The following is a 19,444-nucleotide window of genomic DNA, read 5'->3' as shown; positions in this document are numbered from 1 at the left end:
TAAATATCTAGTTCGGCCCTCGACTTAGTCCAAGTTTTTAATTTTGGCCCTCCGTGAATTTGAGTTTGACACCCCTGCTCTAAACTTTTCCCTTTTCAACCTTAACCATATCCTCTGGTTTGTATCTCACCAAATCTTGGTGGGAAAAGCCAACCTATAATTGCTCTGTCTATACAAATCATAATTTTATATATCTCCATCAAATCTCCTGTTATTCTTCTACGCTCCAGGGAATAAACCCCTAACCTGTCCCTTTAACACAGTTCCTGAAGTCCAGGCATCATCCTAGTAAATCTAAAAAGTAAAAGCACACGAGGCTGGAGAAACTCAGCAGCCCCTTTATATAGCAAAGGTAAAGATACATAAATATATCTACGGATTAGAAATTTCCTGAATACAGTAATGTCCAATTATCTAACATTACAACAAACAGATTTACTTGACACTTTGTTCTGGTGAAACCCCTTTCATTGGTTCTATTTGTACTCTTATATCAAATTTAAGATCAGTCCCCATGAATAAGATTTGACAAACATGGGAATCGGAACTTCAACTATCTCCTGAAACATGGGGAAGAATTACTCGACTAGTTCATACTTCTTCACTTTGTGCACGTCACTCTTTAATACAGATTAAAATAGTCCATAGAGATCATATATCTAAAGATAAATGAGCTCGCATCTTTCTTAATACAAGCTCTACTTGTGATAGATGCAATACTGAGGTGGCTTCATTGACTCATGTTTTGGTAATGTCCTGTGTTAGAAACATTTTGGAAAGATATTTTTAAAACTCTATCAATGATACTAGTTATTCAATTTCAACTTCATCTTTAACTGCTTGTTTTGGAATTACAGATGTAGGTAGCTTGCTAAATTACAGCTTTTTCTACAATGTTAAGCTAGAAGAGCCATTTTACTTAAATGGAAGGATTATAGCTAGCTGCTACAAGCTATGGCCCTGCGGAGCCAATAACACTGGAGAGGTTAGAGCTGTATCTAGTTAGCTCGGAAAAAATACGCTGTTCCTAGAAAGAACAACACAAACCCCAATTGAGTGTAGTCAACACTGAGCTTTATTGGGATCACAGCCCTGCTTTTATTCTCAGGCTGAGGGGCTCAATCAAAGCCCCCTCAGCGCTGATTGATGCATTTGCGATCCACTTTTCCTTAATAGGCCAGTTAGGCTCCTTTAGTTGTGGCCAATTGGAGGGCAGCACTGCGGGCCTCGTGCAGCCTGCTGGGTCTTCAGGTTCGTTCTTCATTTTGTGCGGCTCCCTGAGGGGGCTTCCACAAGACTCTGATTCTCCGACATTATTACAATGGGTTTCTCATGTTATGTCTTTCACAAATCTAGAAAAAAAATCGGAAGTTGTACTTTAGATACATTGACTAAGTTTGAAGAAACATGGAAATCATTTAGCGATGACTTTCATGGGGTATAACTGATGTTACTCTATAAATTAACTCATCCTTTCCAGCCATTTTTGTTATCTGTAGATGCGATGATTTAAACTATCCAACAGATCCTCGGGATAGGCTGCTCAGCTGTTTTTTTAATTTAATTTTTTTTTCAGTAGATTAGTTGAGGTTTATAATTTAAAGAAACAAAAATTCATTAAAAAAAAAATACCTAACTGGTGTTTTGGGCTTGAGCCCTTTATCAAGGACCTAGTAAATCTTCTCTGCACTCACATTACATAAGGCGGTGCAGGGGCATCAACTTTTGCCCATGTGACATCCATTCAAGAGTCTGACACCAGCTGGGTTCTAGCTCACTTATCCTCTGCTCATTTAAGGGGAGAGAAGAGAGGGTGACCGGGATGTGATGGGGCCTTTGTCACCTCCCCACCCATTCTCATCCCCTTCATTTCCTGCACCCTCATCACCCCACTCTCCCCAATCCTTTGGTTCCAACCGGTCTCTCTCCACTTCACCATTCTCACCTACTCCACACCACATCCCAGCCTTTGTCGTCTACTCACCCACTCCCCTCCCCCCTGTGAGACCCATCTTCCTCCACCTGACCCCATTATTTTAAAAAACGCAACGCTGGAGGAACTCAGCAGGTCGCACAGTGTACTTTATAGACCAAAGATAAAGATACATAAACCAAAGTTTCAGGCTTGAGCCCTTCATCAAGGTATGAGCAAAATGTAGACAGGTGCATGAACAAAATGGTGAGAGGGAGGGGCAGGGGGAGGAGCACAGTCCCACAGGCAGGAGGTAATAGGTGGATAAGGGAGGGAGGGCACACCCACAAATAGGGGGAGGAGGGGTGGCTCTGTGAATGGAGAGGAAAGGGGGTGGAGAGCTGGAGGAAAGAAGACAGGAATTGGGGGAGAACGGGGAGTGGGCTAGCAGAAATGGAAAAGTCGATGTTAAGGCCATCTGATTGGAGAGCACCCAGACCGAAGATGAGGTATTGTTCCTTCAGTTTGCAGGTGGGCTCGGTCTGGCAGCGCACGAGACCACAAACAGACACTTCAGCAATGGAATAAGTTTAATATTTTAGCAGCTCTCCCAACACAGATCTTTGGTGATCTTGTAAAAGTGTTATGGTTCAGGTGATGTTCAAGATTCAAGAGATTGTTACCAAACCCTACGTACCCAATAATGTACCGGTTTGTAGTTTGCAATGGACCACTGTAACATAGTATAACGTATCAATTAGATAGAAGGCTAATAGCCTGAATACGCCTGAGATTGTCTGATCTCGGAAGCTAAGCAGGTTCAGGCCTGATCAGTACTTGGAGGGGAGACCACCTAGGGACACCAGGTGCTGTAGGTTTCTGTGAGGGGCGCTGGAGTGCAATGCAGATTGCAACACTGTGATGTACAGTAAACCCCCTGGTATCTGGAATTTAAGCAGCCAGCCTTTATAAATCAATGCATAGAATACAGGAGTTGGGAGGTGATGTTGAGACTGTTCAAGGCATTGGTGAGGCCACATTTGGAATACTGTGTGCAGTTCTGGTCACCGAATTATCGGAAGGATATCAACAAGGTAGAGAGTGCGAGAAGATTTACGAAAATGTTACCTGGGTTTCAGAATCTCGATTACAAAGAAAGATAAAGTAGATTAGGTCTATTCCTTGGAGCATAGAAGGTTGAGGGGGGGATATGATCAAGGTATTTAAGATTTAAGATAGAGTTGATGTGGATAGGCTTTTTCCCTTGAGGGCAGGAGAGATTGAAATGAGGTCATGAGTTAAGGGACAAAAGTTTAGATGTAACATGAGGGGGAACTTCTTCACTCAGAGACTAGTGGCCGTGTGGAATGAGCTTCTAAGAGAAGTAGTGGTGGCAGGGTCCATTTTGTCATTTAAAGAAAAATTGGACAGGTGTATGGATGGGAGGGGAATGGAGGGTGATGGGCAAGGTGCAGGAAGGTGGGACTAGAGGAGAGGACTTGGTTCGGTGTGGACTAGAAGGGCCAAGATGGCATGTTTCCGTGCTGTAATTGTTATATGGTTATATGAAAATAAATAAAAATAATTAGAATAGGTTAAAAAATTACATAAGTGTAAAATTGTAAAAGCAAATGTTCTCTGATGTAACATATAAACCTTTGGTGAAGATGGGAGCAAATATTCAGCCAGCGGAGGGGCTGGGTCAGGCTTTGCTCATAGCAGCTGTTTGAATAAAGTTGTGTGAAACAGTGATGGCGTCGCCCAGGACGAAGAGCTGGTTGATGCCACTCGCCGCTGGGGTGACTCTCTAAAGTGTCTCCTTAACCCTGCTTAGTAAGAGTCGCCCCATCATAGGCTTTATCTGTAAACTTGGTGGGGGGGTGGGGAGGAGGTTAATTGTCTATAATGTTATTGTTTGTCTTTCAGGCGGCTCCGTGGAGGGGGAGGAATCTGTAGATGCAGCGACGGTTAAATGTTTCCAAAGAATGTGACTGAAAATAAAGTAAAATGATTTAAGGTTTATACGTTCATGCAAGTGAAACTTTTTCAGTGTAAGTACGGGACAGTATTTTTGCCTTTTGAACTGTTTATTCTGAATGCAGGTGTATTAAGCATTTTAACAGTAAGTCTCAAGCAATTGGAAAATACACTTATCCAGCATCTACCAATCCCCATAGGAGCCGGATACCAGAGGTTTTACTGTATTCAGCTCGGGGCTGAAACCTCTCACATTGGGCAGGTACCTGGAACATCGACTCATAGAAACATAGAAGATAGGAGCAGGAGTAGGTCATTCGACCCTTCGAGCCTGCTCCGCCATTCAACGAGATCATGGCTGATCTTAAAGTTCAGTACCCCGTCCCCGCCTTCTCTCCGTAACCTTTAATACCCTTATACTGAAGAAATAGATCTAATTCCCTCTTAAATAGATTTAATGAACCTGCCTCTACTGCCCTCTGTGGCAATGAATTCCACAGATTCACCACCCTCTGGGTCAAGAAATTCCTCCTCATCTCGGTCCTAAATGGTTTGCCTATTATCCTCGAACCATGGCCCCGGGTTCTGGACTCCCCCACCATTGGAAACATCCCATCTGCATCCATTCTGTCCAGTCCTGCCAGAATTTTATAGGTCTCTATGAGATCCCCTCTCAATCTTCTAAACTCCAGCAAGTACAATCCCAATTTGCGCAATCTTTCCTCCTAAGTCATTCCTGCCATTCCAGGTATCAGCCTGGTGAATCGCCTCTGCACTCCCTCCATTGCAAGAACATCCTTCCTTAGATAAGGTGACCAAAACTGCACACAATACTCCAGGTGGGGTCTCACCAAGGCTCTGTACAGCTGCAGTAAGGTATCCTTGTTCCTATACTGCGGATGGTCTGAGCATTCGTGAACCAAGTTAAAGCCCTATCACACAGCACTGTTCTGGGTGATGTGGACCTCCAGTGGGGATGGTGGAATGGACTACTGTTTCAGGCTGGGAGTGAAGTGTGTGAAACCCCCAGAGGTAATACCTCCATGACTGGCACAGAGGGCATTCACGAGAGACGGCTCCCAAAGACGGTATCGGCATCCGGGTATGATCAGCTCTGGATGAGCAAGGGTCCCAATCATCCCTACACACATAACCCACCTGACACCCACTGTTGACCACGGCCATGAGCCCCAGTGACGGTCTGCTCGCTCCTCCACCACCTGGCTCATCCCCTCACCCAACCACACGACAGCCAGAGATCACCCCCTCCAATGTCAGAGCACACTCTCGATTGGAGGTCCCAGACTCCAAGAAAGTCCTAGTAGCAGACAGGAAACCTCCACAGCGTGGCCTAAACTTCATTCGCCACTGCAAGCTGCCTGTCGTCCTTGAGGGAGTGTCCCTGGCAAGCAACATCTTACCAGCACGAGGTTAAACAGGGAAGATCAACACAGAGAAACTCGGCAGGTCACGCAGCTTCCATAGGAATGATTCATGCCTGGGCCCTTTGTCAAAAGCAGGCAGGGGCCTGAATAAAAAGGAGGGGGAGAGGAGAGGAGGGAGGAAGGGGCAGGGGGAGGAGCACAGGCCAACAGCTGAGGGGTTATCAGTGCCTACAGATGGGAGGGTAGATAGATCAGATGTTCAGCTCCCCACTCTGCGTTCCCTTCCTTCTCCTATCAGAGAGCTACCCTCTCCCCCCCATCACCTCAGTTTCTTACCTGTATCCACCCTTGACCTGTTAGCCTGTGCTCCTTCCCCCCCTCCCCTTGCCCCTTCCTCCTCTCCTCCCTTCATCTTTTGATTCAGGCTCCTCCCTGTTTTCGCTCATACCTTCTCAGGACTAAAATGCCGGTCACCCTTTACCTGAGTTTCCCGGGCACGGTTGCGCATTACCGGCACGTGACCTCTGGGAGGGATGCTCGACACACTAATCGGGTCTCTGCTGGGCGCGAAGATGCAATGCTGTCCCCTGGGTCTGGACGCACACTAGCGACTGACTGACCACCCTCCTCAATCAGGAGGCTCAGATTCACAAAGCGGCGACCCACTGGTTCTTGTTGCCCCAGATGAAATCCATCAGCTTCCTTCGGATCTCAGTGGCAAAGGTAAAGATCAAAGTGACCAACTAGTGACACATCGTTAAAGTCATAGGTCAGTAGGTAGATGCCCAGCCCTTGCCCAAGCCAGGTGGTGAGTGCTCACGGTCTCATCTCCTCCACACCAATGGCCTGCTAAAGATCGGCTGGAACGCTTCTCCTGATGGATCTGCATTGCAAAGAGCCGCTGGGTCAACTGGGGAAGCGCAGGCTGAGATGAACCGCGAAGGGAAGCTACGTGCCTGGCCGGCACACAGCCGGACTTGTCACCCTTCTCTTCTGAAGATGAAGGCACCCAAATGTCTGCACCCAGATGGATCACATCTGACCAGATGTGTGGCATCCTGATGCACCCCTGTCCCAAATGCATAGGGGTGCTGTTACGGACCATTGATTTTCACAGTAAAATCCCTGGTATCCGGCGCCTATGGGGAGTGGTAGATGCCAGATTAGTGTATTTTCCGGTTGCCTAATGAATACACCTGCATTAAGAATAAACAGGTTAAAAGACAAAAGTACTGTACTTGCACTAAACAAACTTCACTTGCATGAATATACAAACCTAAAATCATTATCTTATTTCCAGTCACATTCTTTGAAAACATTTAACTGTTGCTGTGCCTGCAGGTTCCTCCCCCTCCAGATAAACAATAAAATTATAGATAATTAAACCCAGCCCCCAAGTTTACCTATTGTTTTATTCTTAATTATTTTCATTGTTTTTATTTTCCTCGATTTTTATTTTTGTTGGTTACTTGAATCCTGGATACCAGGGGTTTCATTGTTACTTAAGGGGGCTGCTCCTGGTTGCAAATTGAACCTGTCATGGTGCCGATCCCTGCCGAGCATCCAGGGATAATTCTGTGCCTGGGTAACTCTGTGGAGGGAATACACAATGTCCACTGATTCTCTTCTGGAAGAGATGGACACCACAGTGTCCTGGACAAGGGTGGCAATGCATCCATTTGAGGTGTGTCTGGTATTTTTAAAAAAAATGTAGACATACAGCACTGTAACAAAGCCAATTCCGCCCTACGAGTCCGTGCTCCCCAAATACACCCATTAACCTTCACCCCGGTATGTTTTTGAAGGGTGGGAGGAATCCAGAGCCCCCGGAGAAAACCCACGCAGACACGGGGAGAACGTAAAAACTCCTTACAGATAGCACAGGATTCGAACCCCGGTCCCGAACGCTGGCGCTGTAAAGGCAGAGAATTGAGAACAATGTAAATGTTACTGTGTTAATGCATCCATTTTTTAAAACAAAGATGGGTTGGTAGATTTTATGAGCATGTCCACGTGATCACACAGGTGATGGACTATTACGAGCCTGGTGAAACTGTAATTTAGCATTTGTTGAGATTGTAGTAGAACCTGACCATAATCAGAAGTAGGAAAGTTGGAACACAAAAGTCTGCCAACACCATGATTGAATGGAGAGAAGCAAAGGAAGCAACAGTCAGGGCTATGCTTGAGATCTTTGTAGGGGACAAACAGGGAGGCCTGGAAATGGAGCTGGAAACCAGAGGGTTCTAGCTCAGTGGTTCTCAACCTTTTTCTTTCCACTCACATCCCACTTTAATAATCCCTATGGCATCAGCGCTCTGTGATTGGTAAGGGATTGCTTAAGGTAGGATGTGGGTGGAAAGAAAAAGTTTGAAAACCTCTGTTATAATCGTCCCTCATTGACTCGTTATGTGCACGGTTTCAGAGCTCCAAAGGAAATGGGCCAATGACCATTTTTCTCAAGCCAAATATCTCAGTAACAATTGGGTCTAGAGCAGTGATTCTCAACCTTCCCTTCCCACTCACATCCCACCTTAAGCAATCCCTTACTAATCACAGAGCACCGATGGCATAGGGATGACTTAAAGTGGAATGTGAGTGGAAAGAAAAAAAGGTTGAGAACCCCTGCACTAGATGGTGGTGCAGGCAAGTAGCAAAGAAGGCAACATGGCTGTGGGAGTGAGTCTGTGTGAGTATGTGGTTGTAAAGCTTGAGAACAGCAGGGAGTCCAGATGGTGGATCTAGACCTCCCAGTTTGGCCCCCACAAGTATCTCAAGGACCTGCACAGCATTGACTGTCGCTCCTGTCACTTCCCTTCATTGTGTTTTAGCATGATTAGAAGTATTTCAATTTGTGGATTACTGCAGATCCTCAGCTCCATTAATTTTGAGAATATTTACAGGATCTATAGATACCATGTAATATTGACTGTGACTGAACTGAGTATTACCCCATGACACATGGGAACAGAGGCCATGCGTTGCTTCTATATTGTTACAGAACACAGTGATATGTTATTCGAAAGTATAATGACTTATTAAGACATCAGTGCAGAAATAGGCCATTCAGTCCATTGAGTCTGCCCCACCGTTAAGTCATGAGCTGATCTATTTTCCCCACTCAGCCCCACTGCCCAGCCTTCTCTCCAGAACCTTTGATGCTCTGGCTAATCAGGTACCTATCCATCTCTGCCTTAAACACACCCAATGACCTGGCCTCCACACCCACCTGTGGCAACAAATTCCACAGATTCACACCCCTCTGGCTGAAGAAATTCCTCCCCATCTCCGTCCTTCAATCCTGATATAGTGCCCTCTTGTCCTGGACTCTCCCACCGTGGGAAACAATCTTTCTACATCTACTCTACACGCTTTTCAACAATCAAAATGTTTCAATGAGATCCCCCCTCATTCTACCAACGAAAGCAGGCCAAAAGCTGTTAAGTGATCCTCATATGTTAACCCTTTCACGCCCAGAATCATCCTTGTGAACAGTGGGGTGCGACGCTCATTTTCATTTAGGTGTCGGAGCTCACCAAAAGCAATCAAATATCCTAATGTCATGAGTGGTATTCCCCCCCCCACCCCTCCCCATCCCCCCACCCCAGCACCCGCTTCAGTAAAATTCCCTGTATTCAGAGTTGGACTCAGAACAAATCTAATCGAGGGGCATCAGAATAACCATGGGTGAGGGGCGGAGAGTGGGGCACCAGCGAATCTACCTCTGGCAGGAGTGGCCAGTGCGTCAAAATGATTGGAGGCAAGGAGGTCTCGCAAGACTGGGCCTCTGTGGCCACCGTGTTGTATTTGGCATTGAGAGGGAACGGGAGGACGAGTGTACCAGGCATGGAAGAATGTCCAGAATAGTACTCAGCATGGTGGGAGACCATGACGCCAAACCCTGTCTCTCATTTAATATACAACCGCTGTTAAATTCCCCACTTGTTTATTTTGCCTGTTTTTTAACCGAGGTGCTTGAGCGGTGCTCCGGTGAGCTACCGCACCAGTGCGCCCCTGCCTGTGAAGCTCCTCCGAACCCTCTCCAACATCAGAGCATCCTTTCTTAAATGACGAGCCCAAAACTGCTCACAATACTCCAAATGGGGTCTCACCAGGGCTTATAGAGCCTCAACATCACATCCCTGCTCTTGTATTGGATTTTTCTTGAAATGAACGCCACCATTGCATTCGCCTTCTTCACCACCGACTCAACCTGCAGGTTTACCTTCAGGCTCCTGCATGAGGACCCCAGGTCCCTTTGCATCTGGAGAGTTTCAATTTTCTTCCCATTTTAAAAATAGTTTGCACGTTTATTTTTTTCTACCTAAATTTTCTATGATTCTTTCTTTCTTTGGCTTGGCTTCGCGGACGAATATTTATGGAGGGGGTAAATGTCCACGTCAGCTGCAGGCTCGTTTGTGGCTGATAAGTCCGATGCGGGACAGGCAGACACGGTTGCAGCGGTTGCAGGGGAAAATTGGTGGGTTGGGGTTGGGTGTTGGGTTTTTCCTCCTTTGTCTTTTGTCAGTGAGGTGGGCTCTGCGGTCTTCTTCAAAGGAGGTTGCTGCCCGCTGAACTGTGAGGCGCCAAGATGTACGGTTTGAGGCGATATCAGCCCACTGGCGGTGGTCAATGTAGCAGGCACCAAGAGATTTCTTTAGGCAGTCCTTATATCTTCTTTGGTGCACCTCTGTCACGGTGGCCAGTGGAGAGCTCGCCATATAACACGATCTTGGGAAGGCGATGGTCCTCCATTCTGGAGACGTGACCCACCCAGCGCAGCTGGATCTTCAGCAGCGTGGACTCGATGCTGTCGGCCTCTGCCATCTCGAGTACTTCGATGTTAGGGATGAAAGCGCTCCAATGAATATTGAGGATGGAGCGGAGACAATGCTGGTGGAAGCGTTCTAGGAGCCGTAGGTGATGCCGGTAGAGGACCCATGATTTGGAGCCGAACAGGAATGTGGGTATGACAACGGCTCTGTATACGCTTATCTTTGTGAGGTTTTTCAGTTGGTTGTTTTTCCAGACTCTTTTGTGTCGTCTTCCAAAGGCGCTATTTGCCTTGGCGAGTCTGTTGTCTATCTCGTTGTCGATCCTTGCATCTGATGAAATGGTGCAGCCGAGATAGGTAAACTGGTTGACTGTTTTGAGTTTTGTGTGCCCGATGGAGATGTGGGGGAGCTGGTAGTCATGGTGGGGAGCTGGCTGATGGAGGACCTCAGTTTTCTTCAGGCTGACTTCCAGGCCAAACATTTTGGCAGTTTCCACAAAACAGGACGTCAAGCGCTGAAGAGCTGGCTCTGAATGGGCAACTAAAGCGGCATCGTCTGCAAAGAGTAGTCCACGGACAAGTTTCTCTTGTGTCTTGGTGTGAGCTTGCAGGCGCCTCAGATTGAAGAGACTGCCATCCGTGCGGTACCGGATGTAAACAGCGTCTTCATTGTTGGGGTCTTTCATGGCTTGGTTCAGCATCATGCTGAAGAAGATTGAAAAGAGGGTTGGTGCGAGAACACAGCCTTGCTTCACGCCATTGTTAATGGAGAAGGGTTCAGAGAGCTCATTGCTGTATCTGACCCGACCTTGTTGGTTTTCGTGCAGTTGGATAATCATGTTGAGGAACTTTGGGGGGCATCCGAGGCCCTCTAGTATTTGCCAAAGCCCTTCCCTACTCACGGTGTCGAAGGCTTTGGTGAGGTCAACAAAGGTGATGTAGAGTCCTTTGTTTTGTTCTCTGCACTTTTCTTGGAGCTGTCTGAGGGCAAAGACCATGTCAGTAGTTCCTCTGTTTGCGCAAAAGCCGCACTGTGATTCTGGGAGAATATTCTCGGCGACACTAGGTATTATTCTATTTAGGAGAATCCTAGCGAAGATTTTGCCTGCAATGGAGAGCAGCGTGATTCCCCTGTAGTTTGAGCAGTCTGATTTCTCGCCTTTGTTTTTGTACAGGGTGATGATGATGGCATCACGAAGGTCCTGAGGCAGTTTTCCTTGGTCCCAACAAAGCTTGAAAAACTCATGCAGTTTGACATGCAGAGTTTTGCCGCCAGCCTTCCAGACCTCTGGGGGGATTCCATCCATACCTGCTGCTTTGCCACTTTTCAGTTGTTCAATTGCCTTATATGTCTCATCCCGGGTGAGGACCTCATCCAGCTCTAGCCTTAGGGGCTGTTGAGGGAGCTGGAGCAGGGCGGAATCTTGGACTGAGCAGTTGGCACTGAAAAGAGATTGGAAGTGTTCTGACCATCGGTTGAGGATGGAGATCTTGTCGCTGAGGATGACTTTGCCGTCTGAGCTGCGCAGCGGGCTTTGGACTTGGGGTGAGGGGCCGTACACAGCCTTTAGAGCCTCGTAAAAACCCCTGAAGTCGCCAATGTCCGCGCTGAGCTGGGTTCGCTTGGCGAGGCTAGTCCACCACTCATTTTGGATCTCCTGGAGTTTGCGCTGAAGATGGCTGCATGCGCGATGGAAGGCTTGTTTCTTCTTTGGACAGGACGGCTTTGTAAGGTGAGCCTAGTGGGCAGCTCGCACACTGACCATAGAATACCCTGTGGTATACTTGTTTGATCACTTTTAATATGTTGGATCCTCTATTGTATCAGTTGCAATTTGTTACAGATCTAAGCAATATCCTTGAACGTATCAGTTTGCTAAAAACCCTGCATCATTAAGCCCCTTTTCCACTGGCATCTTGTCCCAGGAATTAGCGGGAAATTAACCAGTTAAGAGTCCAGTGGAAAAGGAAACAGGCAGCACGCCAGCGTCAAATCACGTCGGGAATTGACGGCATCGAACCCTACACTCATATCCCTGGCGTCATGTGACTCTGGCACGTTGATTAAACTAGTGAAAAAAGGGCAGCAGAAAGTCATCCGTTTCCGGTTGAAGGTAGGACTCTCCGATCCCCGAGGATGAGTTGTCTTCAGTGGAAAAGGCGTCAATGTCCTGGTTAGAGGTGGCCTGTGGAAACAGCGCAAACGGCGTCTTATCCCGGGACACTGCACGGCCACTTAACTGGGATGCCAGTGGAAAAATGGCTATTGTGTGTTCTTAGCTACTGAAGCTGATGGAACCCTGAATGTATCATTTTGGGGATTGTTGAAATACTCTGTAATGTATCTGTGAATTGTCGCAGAACCCAGTGTTAGGCCGAATATGCCTGTTCTTAGATTCTTGCAGAACTCGGAGATCTTTAATACAATGATGTGCAGTGTGTACTGAAACTGATGCTACTCCAAGTCCTGAACCCAGAAATACCTGACAATGTTTTGGATGTTACAGATACTGTCAATTCCCTGTGATGCTTGGGTTTAGAAATAGAGACATCGCGTGACATGATGTGTTGATTACTGCAGAAATTACCATTGGGCTTCAATGTATCGACTGCATTTTCTTACAGAATCCAGATAAATGCTATACTGTAATTCATCAGTTTAATACAGTACTCTGTACACATAGGACACTACAGCACAGTACAGGCCTTTTGGCCCTTGATGTTGTGCCAACCCTTATACCAAAAAGAAAGAGGCCCTTCCCACCTGGTAACCCTCTATTTTTCTTTCATCCATGTGCTTGTCTTAAATGCCCCTTTTCTACCAACCTCCACCACTATCCCTGGCAATACATTCCAGGCATCCACGAATCTCTTTTAAAACAAACTTACTGATGTCTCCCCTAAACTTCCCTCCTTCCACTGTGTACAGATGTCCTCTGGTGTTTGCTACTCCCGCCCTAGGAAAAAGGCTACCTCGTCTATGCCTCTCAGAATCTATCAAGTCTCCTCTCGTCCTTCGGTCCAAAGAGAAAAGTCCCAGCTCTGCTAACCTTCCCTCATAAGACATTTTCCAGTCCAGGCAACATCCTGGTGAATCTCCTCTGCACCCTCTCCAGAGCTTCCACATCCTTCCTGTAATGAAGTGACCAGAACTGAACTCAATATTCTAAGAGATTTGTAGAGATGCAACATGACCTCTCAACTCTTAAGCTCAATTCCTCGACCCAGCATCCCATAGGCCTTCTTAACTATCTTATCAACCTTGACAGATGTGTGGATTTGGACCCCCAAAGTCCCTCCAATCTTCCACACTGTTGAGTATCCAACCATTAACCCTGTACTCAGCCTTCATGTTTTTCTCGACCTGAATTAATCAGGTTGTAGCATGGTACTGAACTAAACAGCATGGTATAATATACTCCCATTAATGTATTCATCCCTTTCACATTCCTGCGTTTCCACCCATATAGTCTCAATGGACGGGCCCTCTGGTCTGCTCTGCCTGACCACTGTTGTGACACTTTCCCTGAGCAGCAATGTTATCCCTCCCCCCTTCAATTCCCCCCCCACCGCATCATGTCTGAAACAATGGAAACCGGAACATTGAGCTGCCCCTCCTGCAACCAAGTTTCACAAATGGCCACAGTCATAACTCCATGTGCTGGTCTGTGCTCTAAGCACTGAAATCAATGCAACTCAGAATGTTATTCCAACCAGGTGCTACCTTTCGATTTCTGTCTTTGCAGTTGCAACATAATCTTTTTCCACAACCACCCCACTATGTGGTGTGACTCTCTGGCTCCAACCCCCTTGCAAACCTAGTTTAGCCCCCACCCCAGAGCATCGCCTGTCAAGCTTCTGCAAAAGATGTGAGTCTTTGGAATTCTCTTCCTCAAAAGATGGTGGAGGCAGAGTCCTTGAGCATTGTTAAGGCAGGGGGAGAAGTTCTCGGGGGATGAAAGGTGCATGGCACATTGTAAATATGATGTACGGGTGCACAGAAAATTTTACTTCGCAAAGCTACATAATGTTTGGGACAAAGACACTTTTTTCCTTTATTTGCCCCAGTGCTCCACAATTTTAAATTTGTAATCAAACAATTCACATGTGAATTAAAGTGCATATTCCAGATTTTATTCATGGTTATTTGTATAGATTTTGGTTTGACGTGTAGAAATTACAGCACTTTTTATACCTAGTCCCCTCATTTCAGGGCGCCATAATATCTGGGACATAGCAATGGTCTGTACATTAAAGCAGTCGTGTTCAGGAACCTTGTTGCATATCCCTTGCATGCAATGACTGCTTGAAGACTATGATTCACAGACACCACCAGGTGCTGAGCATCTTCTCTGGTGATACTCTGCCAGGCCTCGACTACAGCTGTCTGCAGCTCCTGCTCGTTTTGGGGGCTTGTCCCCTTAAGTTTTCTCTTCAGCGTACTGAAGGCATGCTCAATTGGATTTAAATCAGGAGATTGACTTGTCCGTTCAAGAATTTTCCAGTAATTAGCTTTGAAAAACTCCTTTGTTGCTTTAACCTTATGTTCAGGATCATTGTCTTGCTGCAGGATGAAGCGCCACCCAACGAGTTTGGAGGCATTTGCTTAAACATGAGCAGATGTTTCTATACATCTCAGACTTCCTTTTGCTGCTGTTATCAGCAATTACATCATCACTGAAGATAAGGGCGCCATTACCTGTGGCAGTCGTACAGGCCCAGCCCAGAACACCTCCGCCACCAACAGGCCCAGGCCAGAACACCTCCGCCACCAACAGGCGCAGGCCAGAACACCTCCGCCACCAACAGGCCCAGGCCAGAACACCTCCGCCACCAACAGGCCCAGGCCAGAACACCTCCGCCACCAACAGGCCCAGGCCAGAACACCTCCGCCACCAACAGGCCCAGGCCAGAACACCTCCGCCACCAACAGGCCCAGGCCAGAACACCTCCGCCACCAACAGGCCCAGGCCAGAACACCTCCGCCACCAACAGGCCCAGGCCAGAACACCTCCGCCACCAACAGGCCCAGGCCAGAACACCTCCGCCACCAACAGGCCCAGGCCAGAACACCTCCGCCACCAACAGGCCCAGGCCAGAACACCTCCGCCACCAACAGGCCCAGGCCAGAACACCTCCGCCACCAACAGGCCCAGGCCAGAACACCTCCGCCACCAACAGGCCCAGGGCAGAACACCTCCGCCACCAACAGGCCCAGGCCAGAACACCTCCGCCACCAACAGGCCCAGGCCAGAACACCTCCGCCACCAACAGGCCCAGGCCAGAACACCTCCGCCACCAACAGGCCCAGGCCAGAACACCTCCGCCACCAACAGGCCCAGGCCAGAACACCTCCGCCACCAACAGGCCCAGGCCAGAACACCTCCGCCACCAACAGGCCCAGGCCAGAACACCTCCGCCACCAACAGGCCCAGGCCAGAACACCTCCGCCACCAACAGGCCCAGGCCAGAACACCTCCGCCACCAACAGGCCCAGGCCAGAACACCTCCGCCACCAACAGGCCCAGGCCAGAACACCTCCGCCACCAACAGGCCCAGGCCAGAACACCTCCGCCACCAACAGGCCCAGGCCAGAACACCTCCGCCACCAACAGGCCCAGGCCAGAACACCTCCGCCACCAACAGGCCCAGGCCAGAACACCTCCGCCACCAACAGGCCCAGGCCAGAACACCTCCGCCACCAACAGGCCCAGGCCAGAACACCTCCGCCACCAACAGGCCCAGGCCAGAACACCTCCGCCACCAACAGGCCCAGGCCAGAACACCTCCGCCACCAACAGGCCCAGGCCAGAACACCTCCGCCACCAACAGGCCCAGGCCAGAACACCTCCGCCACCAACAGGCCCAGGCCAGATCACCTCCGCCACCAACAGGCCCAGGCCAGATCACCTCCGCCACCAACAGGCCCAGGCCAGAACACCTCCGCCACCAACAGGCCCAGGCCAGAACACCTCCGCCACCAACAGGCCCAGGCCAGAACACCTCCGCCACCAACAGGCCCAGGCCAGAACACCTCCGCCACCAACAGGCCCAGGCCAGATCACCTCCGCCACCAACAGGCCCAGGCCAGAACACCTCCGCCACCAACAGGCCCAGGCCAGAACACCTCCGCCACCAACAGGCCCAGGCCAGAACACCTCCGCCACCAACAGGCCCAGGCCAGATCACCTCCGCCACCAACAGGCCCAGGCCAGAACACCTCCGCCACCAACAGGCCCAGGCCAGAACACCTCCGCCACCAACAGGCCCAGGCCAGATCACCTCCGCCACCAACAGGCCCAGGCCAGAACACCTCCGCCACCAACAGGCCCAGGCCAGAACACCTCCGCCACCAACAGGCCCAGGCCAGAACACCTCCGCCACCAACAGGCCCAGGCCAGAACACCTCCGCCACCAACAGGCCCAGGCCAGAACACCTCCGCCACCAACAGGCCCAGGCCAGAACACCTCCGCCACCAACAGGCCCAGGCCAGAACACCTCCGCCACCAACAGGCCCAGGCCAGAACACCTCCGCCACCAACAGGCCCAGGCCAGAACACCTCCGCCACCAACAGGCCCAGGCCAGAACACCTCCGCCACCAACAGGCCCAGGCCAGAACACCTCCGCCACCAACAGGCCCAGGCCAGAACACCTCCGCCACCAACAGGCCCAGGCCAGAACACCTCCGCCACCAACAGGCCCAGGCCAGAACACCTCCGCCACCAACAGGCCCAGGCCAGAACACCTCCGCCACCAACAGGCCCAGGCCAGAACACCTCCGCCACCAACAGGCCCAGGCCAGAACACCTCCGCCACCAACAGGCCCAGGCCAGATCACCTCCGCCACCAACAGGCCCAGGCCAGATCACCTCCGCCACCAACAGGCCCAGGCCAGAACACCTCCGCCACCAACAGGCCCAGGCCAGAACACCTCCGCCACCAACAGGCCCAGGCCAGAACACCTCCGCCACCAACAGGCCCAGGCCAGAACACCTCCGCCACCAACAGGCCCAGGCCAGAACACCTCCGCCACCAACAGGCCCAGGCCAGATCACCCTGCCACCCTGTTTCACAGATGAGGAGGGATGCTCTGGATCTTGGCCAGTTCTTTTACGTCTCCACACTTTGTTCTCGCCATCCCTCTGATCCAGGTTAATCTTGGTCTCATCTGTCCACAAGGCATTTTCCCAGGATTCTGCAGGCTCTTTTAAATACTTCTTTGGCAAACAGTAACCTGGCCATTTGGTTTCTGTGGCCAACTGGAGGTTTGCATCTTGTCTTCTGCACATTAAATGATTAGGGTTGGGGCAGTGGTCATTGCCATATCCCTACCTGCCTCCTGAAGTGTGTTTGTGGTCTGTCCAACAGGAGTTTCCTTCATTATGGTGAGAATTCTTCTGCCATCGGCAGTGGAGATCTTCCTTGGCTGACCAGACCCTTTGTGATTATTGAGCTCACCAGTACACTCTTTCTTCTTAACAATGTTCCAAACTGTTAATTTTGGTCGTCTTAAAGCTTGGGTGATGCTTCTCACTGTTTTATTCTTGTTTTTCAGCCTCATAATGGGTTTCTTTGACTTTCATTGGGACACTCTGGTCCTCGTGTTGAAAAATGACAACTACAGACTCCAAAGGTGATCAAGAAGCCTAGGTCTCTTATACCTGCACTAATGAAGCAATTAAACATTCCTGAGTATTCACAAACACCTGTGAAGCCAAATGTCATTACAGTGCCTTGAAATGGGGGAACTATGTATAAAAAGTGCTGTCATTTCTACATGGTCAAACCAAAATATATACAAATAACCGTGAATAAAATCTGGAATGTGGACTTTAATCACATGTGAATTGTTTGATTACAAATTTAAAACTGTGGAGCATGGGGGCAAATAAAGGAAAAAATGCATCTTTATCCCAAACTCTGTATATGTACAATAAAAATGGTAGAAATTAAATTTACCAGGACATAAAGAGATATAAACATAAATGGATAGATAAATAAATAATCACAGTTGCAGTTTGTGGAGACAGATTTTTTGGTGGCCCTGAAGTCGTTTATAGTTGTATGGGGAGATTCAAGACTCTGATGGCTGTTGAAAAAGAAACTGTTCTTGAACCATGAGGTGATGGTCTTCTGACTTCTGTACCTTCTGCCCGAAAGGATCAGCGAGAATAGGTTTGTGTCCAGGGCGATGGGGGTCTTTCAGTGGTTGGGAGGTTGTGGCACCCATGACGGACCTGACATTGGATGGCATGTGGAGCAGGAGGTTATAATTGGATCAACCTTCTCCTCGATGACCAATGGAGGGTCCACCTCTTGCTCCTATTTGAACTGATGGGAACTTGGTCCCTTGGTAGGTCTGACCTGGAAATGGATCCAATGGGTCATTCCCCAACATAATCCTGGGAACTGCCAGTGTGACCCTGTCCCAGCTCAGCTCAACTTCTGTTGCATCTCCTGTTGAATTGTGGATTCCGGTTCCTTTTTCGTTGGATCACATGAAATGACTTATACCACAAACTTTAGTCTTGGTCGGACTTCCTTGACTCTGCAGAATTGTGAGTTATCTGCACAGGGTCTCTCAGAGATGCTCTCTCTGTGAAAGCTGGCAGAGAAAAGTGAACATGTGCTTCAAAGCTTTCCCTTTGTCTTGTTCAAACATGGGTGAAGTTACATTTGGCCCAATCAAAAGTTCACACAATACATTCTTACCCAATGCAATTGCTACTAAGTACAAATTCCATTGTTACAGATGATTGACAGCCTCTTATCAGACCTGCTCGTTTGATTGGTTCAGAGTAAATTCCTATGGTTGGTTGTCATGCTAATTGGTCCTTTTGAATTGCCATGCCTGCCTTACTAATGCTGCAAGACTTAGCTACACTGTCACTAGCTGTTAACCCTTTCCTTTCTCAGGATTACAAGTTAAAACTGTGTCTGACCTTGCAATAATTTTATAGAACATAGAAATCTCCAGCCCAGTGGAGGCCCACAGTGCTGTGACAACCTAATAACCTAGAATTTCCCAACTGCATAACCCTCATTTTTCTCTGTATCATGTACCTATCTAATGATCTCTTCAAAGAGACCATTAGATAGGTACCTGCCTCCACCATCATTGTCGCAGTACATTCCATGCACCCAGCACTCTCTGTGTGAAAAAAACTACCTCTTACATCCCCCCCCCTGTACTTACTCCAATGCACCTTAAACCTTTGCATTGGTCATTTCAGCCCTGGGGAAAAAGCTTCTGGCCATCCACATGATCAATACCTCTCATCATCTTGTACACCTCGGTCAGGTCACCCCCCCACCCCCCACACACACCATTCTCCATCACTCCAAGGAGAAAAGACCCAAGTTCACTCAACCTGTCCTCATAAGCTATGGTCTC

At 48.7% G+C, this 19,444-nt stretch overlaps 1 protein-coding gene and 1 long non-coding RNA gene across 5 annotated transcripts in view; one reads left to right on the top strand and one right to left on the bottom strand.

Moving 5' to 3' along the window:
- Nucleotides 1–19,444, top strand: part of ptprna (protein tyrosine phosphatase receptor type Na) — a 200,868-nt gene that overhangs the window by 128,195 nt on the left and 53,229 nt on the right. The window lies entirely within an intron of this gene.
- LOC138762274 (uncharacterized) lies at nucleotides 1,077–17,468 on the bottom strand. Its single transcript, XR_011356868.1, has 3 exons — nucleotides 17,383–17,468; nucleotides 7,148–7,187; nucleotides 1,077–1,352 (listed from the first exon to the last, which is right to left on the bottom strand). It is a non-coding gene; the product is annotated as an uncharacterized lncRNA (long non-coding RNA).

This window comes from Narcine bancroftii, chromosome 4 (genome assembly GCF_036971445.1).
Source record: "Narcine bancroftii isolate sNarBan1 chromosome 4, sNarBan1.hap1, whole genome shotgun sequence".
NCBI lineage: Eukaryota > Metazoa > Chordata > Chondrichthyes > Torpediniformes > Narcinidae > Narcine > Narcine bancroftii.
Note: the sequence above shows the minus strand (reverse complement) of the source record. Positions and strands in the feature narration are given on the sequence as shown.